General features: G+C 40.3%; 1 long non-coding RNA gene across 2 annotated transcripts in view; it reads left to right on the top strand.

Moving 5' to 3' along the window:
* Nucleotides 1-11,835: 11,835 nt before the first annotated feature.
* Nucleotides 11,836-17,334, top strand: part of LOC120853109 — an 85,490-nt gene continuing 79,991 nt past the window's right edge. Inside the window, exon 1 of one of the 2 annotated variants that reach the window (XR_005718710.1) lies at nt 11,836-11,963. This is a non-coding gene — a long non-coding RNA (uncharacterized LOC120853109). Of the gene's footprint in view, nt 11,964-16,961; nt 17,072-17,334 lie in introns of those variants that run through there. The other variant, XR_005718711.1, reaches the window with a different exon arrangement.

Below are 17,334 nucleotides of genomic sequence, written 5' to 3'. Positions count from 1 at the left end.
AAACTCAGGTCCATTGAGTCAGTGATGCCATCCAAGCATCTCTTCCTCTGTTGCCACCTTCTCCTCTAGATCTCAATCTTTTCCAGCATCAGGGTTTTTCCTGAGTGTTAGGTGGCCAAATTATTGGAGCTTCAGCTTAGCATCAGTCCTTCCAAGGAATATTCAGGACTGATTTCCTTTAGGATTGACTGGTTTGATCTTCTTGCAGTCCAAGGCACTCTCAAGAGTCTTTTCCAACATCACAGTTCAAAAGCACCAATTCTTTGATGCTCAGCCTGCTTTATGGTCCAACTTTCACATCCATACATGACTACTGGAAAAAACATAGCTTTGACTCTATGGACCTTTGTCAGCAATCTGCAATCTGTTAAATTCTCACAAAGAACATTCTGGAATATCAAACTGGGTACAGAATTCTATGCTTACCTTGTGCAGACTTCCCATTGATTTGTAAAGAAAGTCAGGACTATGAATCTTTTGAGTGAATTCTTCCCTTTTGATCCAACATCTCTCTGAACTTTTTATAAATCAACCTAATGATAGATTTTGGAAATCCAGAAAAAGGCTCACTAAAGGTAAATAGTTAGCATGTTCATCAGTGATCTTTAGTTTTATTTTGTTCTGCGGTATTTCAGCCATTTTTAAACACTCATGAGAACGTGATTCTCCTTTTCCTGGTATGTCTCTGAAGTTGTCTTAATGCAATAAAGGTGGATTCCACGCCCCCGCCCCCCATTTCAAGTGATTGCTCACTTCTGTCTTTTCTCTACTCATTTCTCCCTGGATTCACATCCTTGTTTCACACGCTTCATGTTGAAGGAAGGTAAATTTCTTCTCCCCATTTCCCTTGATTGGGGTGGAGATGACACGTGGTTGTGTCAATAGAATGGAAACCTGCTCTCCAGAGTGGTAACCCAAAGTGTGAAAAGTTGAGAAATAATTTGTTTGTGGGATAAAAGAGTATGAGAGAGACTTCTGAGTTTAGGGTCTGAAAACACAGGATGGGAAGGAGGATGTGGGTGAAGCAACTCGATATCACAGGATGGAGCAGGAAGGTGGTGTGTCCCTTGTGGCAGAGCCTTCTGTGGACCCATTGTGGTGGGCTATCCCTAACCACCTATTTGTGATCCTCATGTCTCTTCCCACAGTGGATATAACATGATCTCAGGCTTACAGTGATGGTACTTTTCAAAGAACAGTGTTTTGAATTTATGAATTTATTATGAAAGACAATGGATTGAAATTTATACCACCCATCGGGAAATTCTCCTTCACTACTATAAATAAAATGAATAACTAATGAGAATCTACATATAGCACAGGGAACTTGACTCAGTGCTCTGAGGTGACCTAAATAGGAAAAGAATCTAAAAAAGAGTGGATATATGTATACGTATAACTGATTCACATTACTGTACAGCAGAAACTAACACAACATTGTAAAGCAACTATGTGCTAAATCACTTCGATTGTGTCCAACTCTTTGCAATGCTATGGACTGTAGCCAGCCAGCTCCTCTGTCCATGGGATTCTCACAGTGAGAATACTGGAGTGGGTTGCTGTGCCCTCCTCCAGGGGATTTTCTTGACCCAGGGGTTGAACCTGTGTCTCTTATGTCTCCTGCGTTGACAGGCAGGTTCTTTACCACTAGTATCACCTGGAAGCCCTGAAGCAACTATACTCCAATAAAAATTAAAAAAAAAAAAATTCTCCTTCCCAAGTACACAGGGCATCACAGAGCTCAGTTATCTCCATGCCTAACTGCTTTTCATATCTGCAGTGTTTTCCTATAGGCTACCTGTCAGTATGATGCTTACATGCCACCTGTCCTGTCATCTTTAATCTATCCCATGCCTGAATTGCACTATCAGATTATAAATCTATCCAAAGGTTCTTGTTTTATTCAAACTGGCATCAAGGCAGAATTATCCGAAGACAGCCAAGCTGTTTTTCCTTTCCTTGCTTTCAAAAAGCTTTATAATATAATAACATGCATGGTTTATAAATTTAGTTATTCTAGGAGAAACAATCTCCAAGTTATTGTTTGTTTTATAACTTTTTCCCGCACAGCATTGTCAGATGCCTGAAATAAAGAGCTAACAGCAGCCTGCCCTTTTATCTCCTATGTGATTTTGTCTGTGTTCCCCATATGATTCTCAAGCACTTAAAACAAGTTCAGGTCCATCTGTCATTTTCATTAAACCTACAAAATCACTGCAGGTGGCGTTTTCTCTTGTACACTAAAGTTTCAAATGAGCTTTTAGGTCCAGTGTCTGAGACAGTCAACACAACCATGCTGATTCCTTTTTTAAAAAATGCCTGCAGACTGCACAAAGATCAGCCTCTCATCTCATTTGTATTCATCATTACACATGAAGGTTTTGCCAGAGACAGCAAAATTTGCTTAACACTATCTCTTTGGTTCAGAGAATGAGTGTGTGTGTGTGTGTGTGTAGTTTAACATAAAGAGAAAAAGTAGTAATGAGAAAATTTTCACCAAAATCATTTGGAATGTAATAAGTCAATAGTGTTCCTTAGCATAAAGCCAAACTACTCTGAAATGCTATTTTCCTACCACATCCTAGAATGGGTGGGTTGTAAACTGGGATTATGTTCTATTGATTTTGTGATCATTGTTAGACCCTTATGCTGATAATTAGCATTCTCTCTATGTGTTTGTGGATTACTGCTTTAACCCTGGACATATTTCTCTTCAGATGAATTACTTTGGGGTATACAGAAGAATTTCTGTGATTATGTATATTAAAACCTGTCCTGCCATCACTTTTCTTTTTAACTAGCAAATACTTATTGAGCTTACTCTTGCACATATGAATGTAACATATGGGGAGAATCTAAAACCCATGATTTGTGGTGTGCTCTTGAACTCTTGCTTAGCAAATCCCATGGATGGAGGAGCCTGGTAGGCTGCAGTCCATGGGGTCGCTAGGAGTAGGACATGACTGAGCGACTTTACTTTCATTTTTCACTTTCATGCACTGGAGAAGCAAATGGCAACCCACTCCAGTGTTCTTGCCTGGAGAATCCCAGGGACGGGGAAGCCTGGTGGGCTGCCGTCTCTGGGGTCACACAGAGTCGGACACGACTGAAGCGACTTAGCAGCAGCATCAGCAGCATGAAGTTTCCACATGGGTTCACATACGGATTAGAGGCACAAATATGAGATTATTAAAAACCTGTCAGTGAAATGTTTCTGCTTCCTGTGAACAAGGACAAAAATAGACACTGCCAATGAATAAGTTAAATAAATGCATTTAGTTAGGTTAAGGTCATATGAAAAGTTTGGTTGTGCGTATTCCTTGTACAGACACACATAGGTGCATATATACATGCACATACAGACACTTAATTAGATCAGTAGCTTTCAAACATATTTTATCTCTTAAAGTAGTAAAGACTGGCTGAAGGGAGGGCAGCAGAAGTCTTACCCTTTAAGCTCTTTATGCCACTTCCTGTCTACCTCAAGTAGCCTGAGCTTAAACTAAAAAGCCCTGGCTTGGACTGTTAAATATACAAATATTTATCTTAAAATATTAAATTACTACAGGAACTTCCCTGACATCCAGTGGTTAAGACTCTGCACACTTCCAATGCAGGGGACAGTGGTTTGATCCCTAGGTGGGGAACTAAGACACCACATGCTGTCTGGCCAAAAAAAAATGTACATTAAATTATTACAGTTGCGACTGATTTACACAAAGATGATTCAATACACAGACTTGAAGTAGTCCTAGTGGTTGATCACCGTGTTGCTTAAGTAATCTTGTTCTAATGTATTTGCTGCTCCTCCTTAATTCAAATCTTCCACTTCATGCAGCCTATTTGGTCTTCAAATTCTGCTGTCTCTGACAGTTGATGTTTTGGGAGCACAGCAGTGATGATGCTTTGATCCCTGGATTTCCATTAACAGCTATTGTAACCTACTCTTATCTGTTTGATTTTGGCCCTTTCCGCATCTATCTCTTAAATGTTTAAAACTTTTGTTTTTTTTAACTTGCATGGAGTCAAAAATATTTACTGTCAGAAGTGGGATTCTTTTGTCATTTTGTTCAAATTGCTAGCTGTTCTCTACTATATGAGAAAACTCTAGCAGAGAGCTTGGCACAGTGGCTAGTACCTTTGCCAAACCTGATTGTAAATGGGAAGTAGCTTCAGTGGGACTTGGAAGGTGAGAAGAAAGAGTGGTCTAACTTTGTAAAGGGCATGAAGGTAGAATTGTTGTATTTTCAATGTATTTCATTATAAAATACTCATTGTGGAAAATCTGGAATATACCAAGAAGTGGATAAATACAAAGAGATGTAAAAATCGTATAGTCCTACCACATAATCAACTACTTTTATATTTTGGTTAGTCTTGATGGGAGAGTAGAGGGCGTGTGACAGATGAACACTGTCAGTAAAAGTCGACTTGGGTGGAGAAGAAGGTGAGGTATCTGTGATGGGAGTTTGAGACTCCGGCCCAATAAATGCTCAGGCAATATAAGACAAGATTGGGACGGAAGTTACCATTATAGTTTAGAGGATTCATGGGCTCAAGATGATAAGTGAGGGGGCTGGGATTTTAAAGCCCAGGGCAGGGCACACCCCTGGTGGTCCAGTGGTTAAGAATCCTCCTTGCAATGCAGGGCAGTTCAGATTCGATCCCTGGTCAGGGAACCAAGAGCCAATAAGCATGCCATGGAGTAATTAAGCCCACGTGCTACAACTAGAGAGCCCGTGTACCAGAACAGAAGATACCCCCTGCTGCAACCAAGACCCAATGCAGCCAAATACATAAATAATAAAAAAAAAAAATGCATGCCAGGGCACTGAACCAAGGCTGAAGAGAGTAAGAAATTTGAGCAGAAGAAGCTGATTTGGAAGCAGGCTTGGATCCAGAACAGGAATATCTCCTCCACAGAATTTCTGTGGCCAGAAAGGGGAGATTCAGGTGAGTAAGACAAAATTATCATATAAAAACAGCTGACCTCAAGGTCCAGAGAGAATAGGCAGTTTCTTCTCTGATGACCCAAAGTATGGCCTCCAAGGTGCAAGATGGTGAACTCATCAGGGGGAAAAAAAGGACTCCAAGGAATGGTGTCTAAAGTAGGACATTCGGACTAGAAAATCAGGGAGTTCAAAGAGGGGAATAACTCTAGGTCTCTATAATTTATCATCCAAATTAGGACACTCTTGGGAACAAAGGAGTGCTGTTAATAATTGTATCAGGACAACCAGTGAAACCCAGGGCTGTCACCTTAGACACTTATTTTGTCAATTAAGTACCTCAACCATACACAGTTTATGACATCACTAGAAGGCAATGGCACCCCACTCCAGTACTCTTGCCTGGAAAATCCCATGGACGGAGGAGCCTGACCAGGCTGCAGTCTATGAGGTCGCTAGAGTTGGACACGACTGAGCAACTTCACTTTCACTTTTCACTTTCATGCATTGGAGAAGGAAATGGCAACCCACTCCAGTGTTCTTGCCTGGAGAATCCCAGGGACGGGGGAGCCTGGTGGGCTGCCGTCTCTGGGGTCACACAGAGTCGGACACGACTAAAGCGACTTAGTAGCAGCAGCAGCAGCAGCATAGAAAGTTTTGTAACCAAATTGGCTTTTAGACGATACATACCTAATTTATTTTCTTAATAAATAAATAACTGTGCTCAGTTCAAGATCTCATCATTTTTTCTTCTGAGCTTTTAGAAGAACCTCTGAACAGCTTTTCATTCTCTAAGCTAATAGGTAAGGCCATTCTCTTACTCTTTGTTACCAGAGAGCAGTGTCTAAATCATTAGTCATGTCTTGTTCCTCTCTGCTTAAAATTTAGTGCTTTGTATATCCTTGAGATAAAGTTCAAACTTAGCATGGTATGCAGTTCAATGCGTTCGGTTCCTGGTGACATTCAGAACTCAGGAACCACGTTCGAGACTGCAGCCCTTCCTCTGACCTCCTCTCCCTGCTCATCCCTTTGTGTGTGTGGAGTGATGTTTTCCAGCCTCCATGCCTTGGTACGAGCTGTTCCTTCTGCCTGGCACAGCCTCCCACATGCTTGGCTCATTCTATCTTTTTTTTTTTTTTCTTTTTCAAAACTCAGCTTAAGTTTCACTTTTTTTTTTTTTAAGAATCATTTCCTGATTGTTCCCAGACTAAGGTTACTTCCTCTGTGTTCTCCCTCTCCACTGAAATATGTGCCAGCATATATTTTTTGTTAGAAATATATTGCACTGATTAGTAACAATTTTCTGTCTTCTCAAAAAAATGTATCCCTTTGAGGCTGAGGCTATTTCCTGTTTATGTTTTTTTCCCCCTCTTTATTATACCATCTAGCAAGATGACTCTTCTATATATCTTATTTTTTTAGAAAAATATGAGCTTGAACCTATCTCAGTATTAATCTCTGAGAGATTCCCTTTGTTATTAACTGAATGTTCGTGCTCCAAAATTCACATGTTGAAGCCCTAATCCTCATGTGATGGTGTTTGGAGATGGGGCCTTTGGGAGGTCATCATGATTAGATGAAGCCATAAGACCCCTGTGATGGGATTAGAGTTTTATAAGAAGAAAAACCAGATAGTTCTGTCTCCATGAGCAAGGAAATGCCATGTGAGAATCAGGGAGAGGGTGGCTGTCTACAGGCCAGGGACAATCCTCACTAGAATTCGGCCATGCTGACACCCTGAATCCCTCCTTAGCCTCCAGAACTGTGAGAAATTAAATTTATGTTGTTTAAACCACCTGGTCTCTGGTATTTTGTTATGGCAACTGAGCAGACTAATACATCTTCAGAGGAAGATTCTGTTTTACCATTTTGTTTGCTGTCTTGCTGTAGGAAACATTTCTTTTAGTTCCATGATAACTCAATATGTAAAAACATTTTTCCTTAATTAAAAAAGTAATACATGCTCAATGCACAACATTTAGAACATACACACGTACACACACAAAGGTGTCTACACACCCCACAAAGGAAAGATCCCCCAGAATCCAGTACATAGAATAACTGTTAATATTTTGGGGTTTCCTGAAACTCCTAGAGGAAAACATAGGAACCTCTGTTCCATAGGTCCTTGATGTGGATCTTGGAAATGATATGAGGATATGATACCTAAAGCACAAGCAACAAAATGAAAAATAAACAAGGGCAACTGCCTCAAACTAAAAAGCTTCTGCACAGCAACAGAAACCATCAACAAAGTGAAAAGACAACCTACAGAATGGAAAAAATATGCAAACCATATATTTGTTAAGGGGTTTATATCCAAAACATAAAAAGAAACCATAAAACTCAATAGCAAAAACACCAACCCAATTAAAAACAGGCAAAGAACCGTAATAGACATCTTTCCAAAGGAGGTGTATAAAAGGCCAACAGGTACATGGAAAGATGCTCAATATCACTAATCATTAAGAAGATGCAAATGGATACCACAATGAGATATATCTTACATTTCTTAGAATCGCCATCATCAAAAAGACAAGAGATAAATGCTGGTGAAGATATGGAGAAAAGGGAACCCTTATGCACTGTTGGCAAGACTGTAAATTGCTACAGCCACTATGGAAAACGGTATGGAAGAGCCTCAAAAAGGTAAAAGTAGAACTACCATCAGTCAGTTCAGTAGAGTCGCTCAGTTGTGTCCAACTCTTTGTGACACCATGGACTGCAGCACGCCAGGCCTCCCTGTCCATCACCAATTCCCAGAGTTTACTCAAATTCATGCTATCCAACCATCTGATCCTCTGTCATCTCCTTCTCCTCTCACTTTCAATCTTTCCCAGCATCAGGGTCTTTTCCAATGAGTCAGTTCTTCACATCAGGTAGCCAAAGTATTGGAGTTTCAGCTTCAACATCAATGAATATTCTTCCAATGAATATTCAAGACTGATTTCCTTTAGGATGGACTGGTTGTATCTCCTTGCAGTCCAAGGGACTCTCAAGAGTCTTCTCCAACAACGCAGTTCAAAAGCATCAATTCTTCAGTACTCAGCTTTCTTTATAGTCCAACTCATATCCATACATGATTACTGGAAAAACCATTGCCTTGACTAGACAGACCTTTGTTAACAAAGTAATGTCTCTGCTTTTTAATATGCTGTCCAGGTTGGTCATAACTTTTCTTGAAAGGAGCAAGTGTCTTTTAATTTCAAGGCTGCAGTCACCATCTGCAGTGATTTTGGAGCTCCCCCAAATAAAATCTGTCACGTTTCCCCAGCTATATTCCATGAAGTGATGGGACCAGATGCCATGATCTTAGTTTTCTGAATGTTGAGTTTTAAGCCAACTTTTTCACTCTCTTCTTTCACTTTCATCAAGAGGCTCTTTAGTTCTTCACTTTCTGCCATAAGGATGATGTCATCTGCATATCTGAGGTTATTGATATTTCTCCCAGCAATCTTGATTCCAGCTTGTGCTTCATCCAGTCCAGTATTTCTCATGATGTACTCTGCATGTAAGTTAAATAAGCAGGGTGACAATATACAGCCTTGACACACTCCTTTCCCTCTTTGGAACCAGTCTGTTGTTCCATGTCCAGTTCTAACTGTTGCTTCCCGACCTGCATACAGATTTCTCAGGAGGCAGGTCAGGTGGTCTGGTATTCCCATCTGTTGAAGAATTTTCCAAAGTTTGTTTTGGTCCACAGTCAAAGGCTTTGGCATAGTCAGTACAGCAGAAGTAGATGTTTTTCTGGAACTCTCTTGCCTTTTTGATGATCCAACGGATGTTGGCAATTTGACCTCTGGTTCCTCTGCCTTTTCTAAATCCAGTTTGAACATCTAGAAGTTCACAGTTCATGTACTGTTAAAGCCTGGCTTGGAGAATTTTGAGCATTACTTTACTGGCATGTGAGATGAGTACAACTGTGCAGTAGTTTGAGCATTCTTTGGCATTGCATTTTTTGGGGATTGGAATGAAAACTGACCTTTTCCAGTCCTGTGGCCACTGCTGAGTTTTCTAGATTTGCTGGTGTATTGAGTGCAGCACATTCACAGCATCATCTTTTAGGATTTGAAACAGCTCCACTGGAATTCCATCACCTCCACTAGCTTTGGTCATATGATGGTTCCTACAGGCCCACTTGACTTCACATTCCAGGATGTCTGGCTCTAGGTGAGTGGTCACAACATCATGATTATCTGGGTCATGAAGATCTTTTTTGTACAGTTCTTCTGTGTATTCTTGCCGCCTCTTCTTAATATCTTCTGCTTCTGTTAGGTTCATACCATTTCTGTCCTTTATCGAGCCCATCTTTGCATGAAGTGTTCCCTTGGTATCTCTAATTTTCTTGAAGAGATCTCTAATCTTTCTCATTCTATTGTTTTCCTCTATTTATTTGCATTGATCACTGATGAAGGCTTTCTCATCTCTCTTTGCTATTCTTTGGAACTCTGCATTCAAATGGGTATATCTTTCCTTTTCTCCTTTGCTTTTTGCCTTCTATTCACAGCTATTTGTAAGGCCTCCTGAGAGAACCATTTTTCCTTTTTGCATTTCTTTTCTTTGGTGATGGTCCTGATCCCTGTCTCCTATACAATGTCATGAACCTCCATCCATAGTTCTTCAGGTACTCTGTCTATCAGATCTAGTCCCTTGAATCTATTTGTCACTTCCACTGTATAATTGTATGGGATTTGATTTAGGTCATACCTGAATGATCTAGTTGTTTTCCCTACCATACAATTCAGCAATTCCACTTCTGAGAATACATCCAAAAGTAACAAAAAGACTAATGAGAAAAGGTATCTGCACCCCATTCATTCCATCACTATTTACAATAGCCAAGACATGGAAACAATATGAGTGTCTGTCAATGAATAAATAAGCAAGTTGTGCTATATCTATATCTATATAATGGAATATTATTAACCAGTAACAAATGAGGAAATCTTACCATTTGCAACAACACACATAGAACTTGAAGGCGCTATGCTCAGTGAAATAAGTCAGACAAAGACAAATAGTATATGATCTCATATGTGGAATCTAAACAGTAAAAATATAACTCATGGAAAAAGAGATCAGACTGTGGTTACCAGAGGTGGGGGAGGGGTGGGTAGTGGAGAGGCAACAGGAGGAAGGCAGACAAAAGGACAAACTTCCACTTATAAGATAAATGCTAGGGATGTAATGTACAGTCCACAGTTAACTCTATGATATGTAGTGAAGTTGAGAGTAAATCCTAAGAGATCCTATTACAAGGGAAAAAAATCTTTTCCTTTATTCTTTTTTTCTTTTTATTGTGGCTAGATGGAAGATGGATGTTATCTGAACCTACTGTTGTAATCGTTTCAGAATATACGTAAACCAAAGCATCATGCTGTATACTTTGAACATATATACAATTATTAGTGAAGTCACTCAGTCATGTCCGACTCTTTGTGACCCTGTGGACTGTAGCCCACCAGGCTCCTCTGTCCATGGGATTCTCCAGGCAAGAATACTGGAGTGGGTTGCCATTTCCTTCTCCAGGGGATCTTCCCGACCCAGGGATTGAACCCAGGTCTTCCGCATTGCAGGCAGACACTTTAACCTCTGAGCCACCAGGGAAGACAATAATATATATCAATTATTTCTCAATAAAACTGATGTTTGGTTTTTAATATTGCATCATTATTACATACATATGTTGTATATTATATACTTATGCACATACTCCACAAAAATGAGATCATTCTCTATCACTTTGGAGACTGCTTTTGATCCATAGTGGATATTCATATTCTTCAGCAACATCATTTTGGCTACACAGTTTTCTATCCGATAAACATGTAACTCAACTTTAGAATTAATTCTTGGTGTATATTCTTCTCTAAAATGATTAGAATTTTGTTAGTTTAGTAGTCTCCCCAATACAATGGGTTTTTCTATGCCCATAAAGTTTAGTTTCTACTGGTTTAAATCTGGCAGTTTTATGGAGAATCTGACAAATAATTTGCTCATTCACTGATTAATATACTGCATAGTAGTAGTATGGTTGTATTTCTGGAGGAAAAAAATCAACAGTATGTAGCAAGAATCCTAAAAATATGCATTACTTTTCTTCCAGTTATTGTACTTTAAAAAACTGATTGTAAGGAAATAATCATAGATGTGCAGACAAAATTTATAATCTTTGCAGCATAGAGAGTGAAAGAGTGAATGTGACATAAACCATCAGCAGTGCACAAATAATTGAAATAATTTTTGAAATAATTGCATCCATAGGATGCAATAGTTTTCAGCTACTAAAAGCGCTGTTTTCAAAGAGTATTTAAGGATGTGGCAATTGCCTAAAATAGAGTAAGTTTTTAAAAGTTTACAAAATTATGCATACAATATGTGATCCCAGTTTTACACAAAACCAAAAGTCTATCATAGAATGTAAGATAAAACACCAAAATAGTGATAGTGTTTTCTCTAATACCTGGATTCCCACTAGTTTTAATTTTTTTCCTTTATCCTTCTCTGAATTTTCTAGGGTACCTATGGGAAACTGTTTTACTTTCATGATTTAAAAGCTTTTAAGTAATTAAAAAACATTCAGGATATTTTATTAATTTTTGAGAAATGGAGCACCTGTATTAGAATCATTGTTTCATTCTGGTCAGATGAAATGCTTCAAAAGCAAACTGAGGACTTGCCTATATTTATATATATTTATATCTATATATATATTACACCCTTTTCCTTCAAACTCCAGGTCCCGGGAAATTTTCTCCACACCCTGCCCCAGCACCACAAGCACAAATCCAGTTTAGCCACCAATCACACTGCATTGCAACGGTATGTTTCTTTTCCTTCCTGGTCTATAGCACTCAGTAAAACATTGAAAGCATGAATGCAGAAATGGATGACTCATCGAATGCCGGTGTTGCTCAGTCTCTCTTTGAAACACCAATATCTGAAGAAACCCAAGCTGGCACTTTGGACTTGGTGGAGTGATATCAGCTTTGCCCAGGAGAAAAGCGACTCAAGGTAGGATAAGGGATGGATCGTGGCATTACAACCTCAGTGAATATTTTTCGTTTGTGCTCTTTATCCTTACTCTCCCTAGCTCTTGCATTCCCTATTTGAGGCTTCACCTTTTTTAAAAAAAATTAATTTATTTTTATTTTTGGTTGCGCTGGGTCTTCTTTGCTGCACGGGCTTTTCTTTAGTTGTGGCGACTGGGGGCTACTCTTTCATTGCAGTGTGAGGGCTTCTTATTGCAGTGACTTCCTTTGCTGCAGAGCACTGGGCTCTGGGGCTTGCTAGCTTCAGCAATTGTGGCTCCCGGGCTCTAGAGCACAGGTTACAGAGTCATGGCACAGAGGCTTAGTTGCTCAGCGGCACGTGGGATCCTCCCAGTTCAGAGATAGAACCCCGTGTCTCCTGCACTGGCCGGCAGATTCTTCATCACTGAGCCACCAAGGAAGCCCAGCCTTCACCTTTCTGAAATGAGAACTGTAAAGCAGAAAGGCAGCTGCCTGCTCTGTTGGTCAGCTTCCTGCATCATTTGGTCTTTGCCCCTGTAGTAGAGCTGATCTGTGTTTGCATACTGAGTTGTCATTTCCAAGTGGGTCGGAGGAGGCTGCTGGGGTCCCTCAAAAGCCCAATGAAAGAACAGTCTTAAAGGGACTTCCTTGGTGGCCAGTGGTCAAGACTTGGCATTTCCAGTGCAGGGGACATAGGTTCTATCCCTGGTCAGAGAACTAAGATCTCACATGCCTGGTGGCCAAAAAAACAATCGACAAAAAACAGTCATGTAGTATAGACATTAGGAAGAGGGGCTACTGACTAAGGGTTTTTTTTTTTTTTTTTCTGTGACAGCATAAAAAGATAGGAGTAGGGCCAAGAAGTAGGAACCTTGCTAACAAATAGGGAGCCCTATAGAGCTCTGGCTGCTGTTCTCATGTGAAGAAACAGGAGTCAATGAACGGATGGCTGGAGCACAGGACTCTTTCTGTTAACTTCAAATTCCATTCCTATGGTGTAGGACTGATTAATAGGACATGGGTCATATTCTGGCTACCAATGCCATGCCCACAACTCCTGCTGCTATCAGTGGGAATGTGGGTTCATAGCTGAGGGCAGTTTGGTTTCCTCGGATGAAGAGAGAGAGAGCGTGTGTATGTGTGTGTGTGTGAGAGAGGGAGTGTGAGAGAGAGAGAGAGAGGGGGGGAGAGAGAGAAAGAAGAAGGGAGGGAGAGAGAGAGAGAGAAATACTGAATATTAGTCTTCTTTAAGAGGAAGGACTAAAAGACATCCCTGTGTGTTTGGGATGGTCCTTTCTTTGCTGTTGTGAATGGCTCTACTAATAGAAGGAATTAACAAATATTCCATCTGTCATAAATCTCATTTAATATTCATGCCTGAGGAACTGAGTTCTTGCCCTAATCTGGCTTGCTGTTACTTCTCAGCCCCAGAGGAAGGACCATCCCAAAGGGATCTCTTCCAAATTGGAGAGAAGAGGGTGTGGGTGGAGACAATGAAAAGATTGAGTCTGCCTTCCAAGGAGTTTAGTTAATGCCCCTGCCCTCTAGCCCTGAATTGCTTTGTGGCAAATGGCTCATCTTGGTTTTCTGAAGCTTACCACCTCCTGTTAACAAAGGCCAGTCAAGGTCACCGTGATTGGCCTTCTGTCTCAAATATCTTTCTCTGCCCAGCCAGGGCAATTCTCAACCTCTATTTTGTCTCCTGATAAGGCTGCCCTTCTCTATGGGATTCTGAAAGACTCATATTTGATACTCAATTCTGGCCTGGAGAATTCCATGGAATATATAAGTCCATAGGGTTGCAAAGAGTCAGACAGAACTGAGAGACTTTCACTCTCACTTTACAGATTACTGCTGAGAAGCTATTTCCATTGTCCAGACACAGAACTGACTCCTTTTTCTATTTAGTTTAGGAGCTTTTTGTGGAGGGTAGCAGAGAATTCAACTTTATGATTTGGCAAAAACAAACTGATGGTAGATTTGTTATCAGTACCCTGAGGCAATGTAGGGCCTATAAAAGTGGTCCAGGTGGGGTGTCTCCCCCTTCCCAAGGTGAACTCTAGTGTCAAGAACTTACTTTCTTAATTAGTATAACTTGAAAATAAATTTGATCTTATAGGACAAATGCCTACACCTTGTTTTTCTTCTTTAAAGTTGTTTTAGATATTCTTATTCCTTTGTTTTTTTCATATTAATTTAAAAATTGTATTGTCAAATTACAATTAAAAATTATTTTGAGTTTTGATTGCACTTTTGTCAAATTTATGGAATAATATGAAAAGAGTTATCCTCTGTAGGATATTAAGCTCTCCTCTTACATGATCGATTACTCCATTTACTTAGCCTCTTTTTATATTTTTCAGGAAAAGTTAGTAATTTTCTCCATGAGAGTCTTGTACATATTATTCTAGTGAATAATTCAGTACCTGGTACACAGCAGATGCTTAGCAAATTTTTACTGAATGTATATTTTTGATGCTATTGTGAACAGAATGAGTTCAACAAAATTTTTTATACTGATCTCGTATCTAGGAATCTTTCAAAAGTGTCAACTCTAATATGGTACATTTTCTTGCATTTTTCTATGCATATAATAATACAGTTTGAAAATCAAAAGTTTATTTTCTCTTTCTAATTCTATGTATTTAATTTTTTTCATTGACTTATTTTACTTAATATGATCTCCAGGTCAGTGTTGAATGGGAAAGATGACAGGGAATCTGTTTCTTTTCAGATACTTGGAATGATAATTCCCTCATGTATTGCATCTGTTGGCATTTCCTCTTGGTAGTTTATCCATTTCATTTGTTGACTATAATACTTTATTTTGAGCTCATTATCACCGGGGGTGTTTGTTTTTGTGTATGTTTTCTTATGGGACATCTGTGAGCCTAGGCAATTTAAATGTCTTTACAGGGAATAGCTAAAACATGTTTTCAGCAAAGTTATATATTTCTTGAGATGGGTTACATGGGCCTGGTTACAGCAGAGAAGAAAGAGCTTGCAGTAACCAAAAGACAGGTTCCAAGTGAGAGAGGACAAAAATTGATAGAACAAGATCCTGGAGAAAGTGAGAAGCTAGAAGATGAGGAGCCCACATATAACTTTATAGAATATAGTAAGACTATTTCTTTTTTGTAACAGGAGGGAAGATTAAACTGGTGAAAAATCCAGAGACTTTTTTGAGTAAAGAACTTGAGAGAATCTCAAGTTTTCATAAAAGTAAAACATAAGCTTGTCTTTATAGTTAAGTCAGTCAAACAGACATATGTCTGGGGAGATGAATGCTATTAGAAGTGGCATGTGACAACAGGAAAAGTTAACAAGAAAGACTGTCAGTAGGGGGTTAGAACCCAGCCAGGGTTTCAAGAAAGTGGCCTCATGGGTCCCTTTGGTGATTTGTCCACATCACTATGAAACAAGGGGAAGAAAAGGTAAGAGTGTCCCAGACGCTGAGGATTGACAGTCCAGCCATAGCTCGGGAAGAGCAGTTTTCAGGTTCTGGAAAGTATCTTGTTTAAATAATTTTCTCTGGAGTCCAGGATGGGTAGGGGGCGAATGGAGCCAGGACACTGATGAATGAGGACACAAGAGAAGGATCTAGAGAATGGAGGCTCAGAGAAGGTGGGGACAGATGCAGCAGGCATGAGAGAGCTGTCGGATGATAAGTCAACAAGATTTAGAGCAGGAAGAGGAATTTTTCAGCTTGAGGTTTTGGCGATGGAGTAGGTCACAGTGCTCAGCACACAATCATTTGTGGTTCCTTTATGTCCTATGCTTGCCATCTGGAGGAAAAGTTAGTTGCTCTGAGCTGCAGTATAGGAGACTCTCAAATGAAATTTCTTTTTCAGAAAAATGTGGGAATAGCCGGGCTTGCAGAACTACTATTCTACCTTAAAAAAAAAAAAAAAGAAAGAAAGAAAGAAAGAAAAACAAAGGTACATGTTAGGTGCACATCAGTTTACAAAAATCTCCAAGGATTGTGTCTAAAATCTTCATAGCCTTTGAACCTTGGCTCTTCAAGCCCTTGCCCATAATTCCTGGAATCTCTACCTTCTGGCTGAGGACATGTGGCAGATGTTACAGCCACTCCCTCAGAGCAGCCCAGCCTCGCCTCCCCTCGGCCATGACTGGCTTTTTCCTCAGTGAGCCAGCTGTCCCCTCTGCAGCTGCCTTTGGAGCGCTCCTCCAGAGTGGCAGCCCTGTGGCTTGGCTACTATCAGTGCCCACTGTGGCCGCAGCTGCTCTCCTTTTCCATAAGATGTACTGGCTGGTTTGGTGCTTTACCAAATTGCAGTGGGCTCTGTGGGTCCCTGTCAGCATTTCTTTCCTTTTTTTCCTCTTGATCTCCGTTGTTTCTGGGAGAGGGTAGAACTTTGTCGCTGAGTCATAGCTGGCTGTGATGCAGGAAGTCAGAACAGTTTTTAACCTTTTCCTGTTAATTTGTAACCCCTACGTTACCTCCCAGTGGAGCTCTGAGGGTGCCTTGAGGGAGAAGATTCATAGGAAGGAATTGATTTAATGAGAAGGATAATAGCTGGGGATGGGATGTAATTCCTCCCAGCACAGGCTTTCTGCCCAACTTGCAGTGGGGAGGGGTCCATTTGGGCTACTTCACTGGGACGTGCTTTGGCATCAACATAAATGAGATACATGGAGGAAATGCAGAGATGAGATTGCATTCATTCTTGAAAACTTGTTTATTTGTGACTGACCTACTTAGAAAAAACGGAGTAGAAAAAGAAGGGAAGTTTTGATGCAGAAAGAAAAATAAGATAATGGAAGGTAGAAATAAAAGACCATAGTGAAAGGCCAAGCAGATGGGCTGCGTCAGTTTGAAAATGTCCCTGGACAGAACTCCTGCTGGCCGTGCCCTGGGTTTTCCATTCCTGCTGACATTGCCAAGTCATAAGTCAAGGGGACATATTCGAACAGCCATCTGATTGTGCTGGAATGTGCATGTCCGGGAAAGCCTCTGGGTGGGGTGGCAGGGCGAGAGTGGAGCAGCAGGGAGGGGTACTGAACAGGGTGGCCACTGCCTGTGGAGTCCAAGATCTCTCTTGTTTTTTCAAAGAAACTTTGGGGTTTTGGTCCATGAAGGACAGCCTGGTGAGTCACTTCTACTGAGCTGGGGGTGGGAAACTGCAACTCTGTGCTCCCTTAGGATTCTAAAAGTCTTTAGGAAATTTGCAACCATAGATGTTTTTTTATTCCCTCTTTATTTATTTATTTTAAACTTCACAATTAACAAAACCTTCCCCATTTGGTCCCAGGAGGATCAAGTCCTTTTTCTCTCCTTTAACCCACAATAATCCTTAGCACCATCTAGGCACTTTTCAGATGAAGAAGCTGTGGACTGCCCTGAATCCTGC

Source organism: Oryx dammah, unplaced genomic scaffold, assembly GCF_014754425.2.
Source record: "Oryx dammah isolate SB20612 unplaced genomic scaffold, SCBI_Odam_1.1 HiC_scaffold_26, whole genome shotgun sequence".
NCBI classification, from domain to species: Eukaryota; Metazoa; Chordata; class Mammalia; order Artiodactyla; family Bovidae; genus Oryx; species Oryx dammah.
This window is presented reverse-complemented; position numbering and strand designations above follow the sequence as displayed.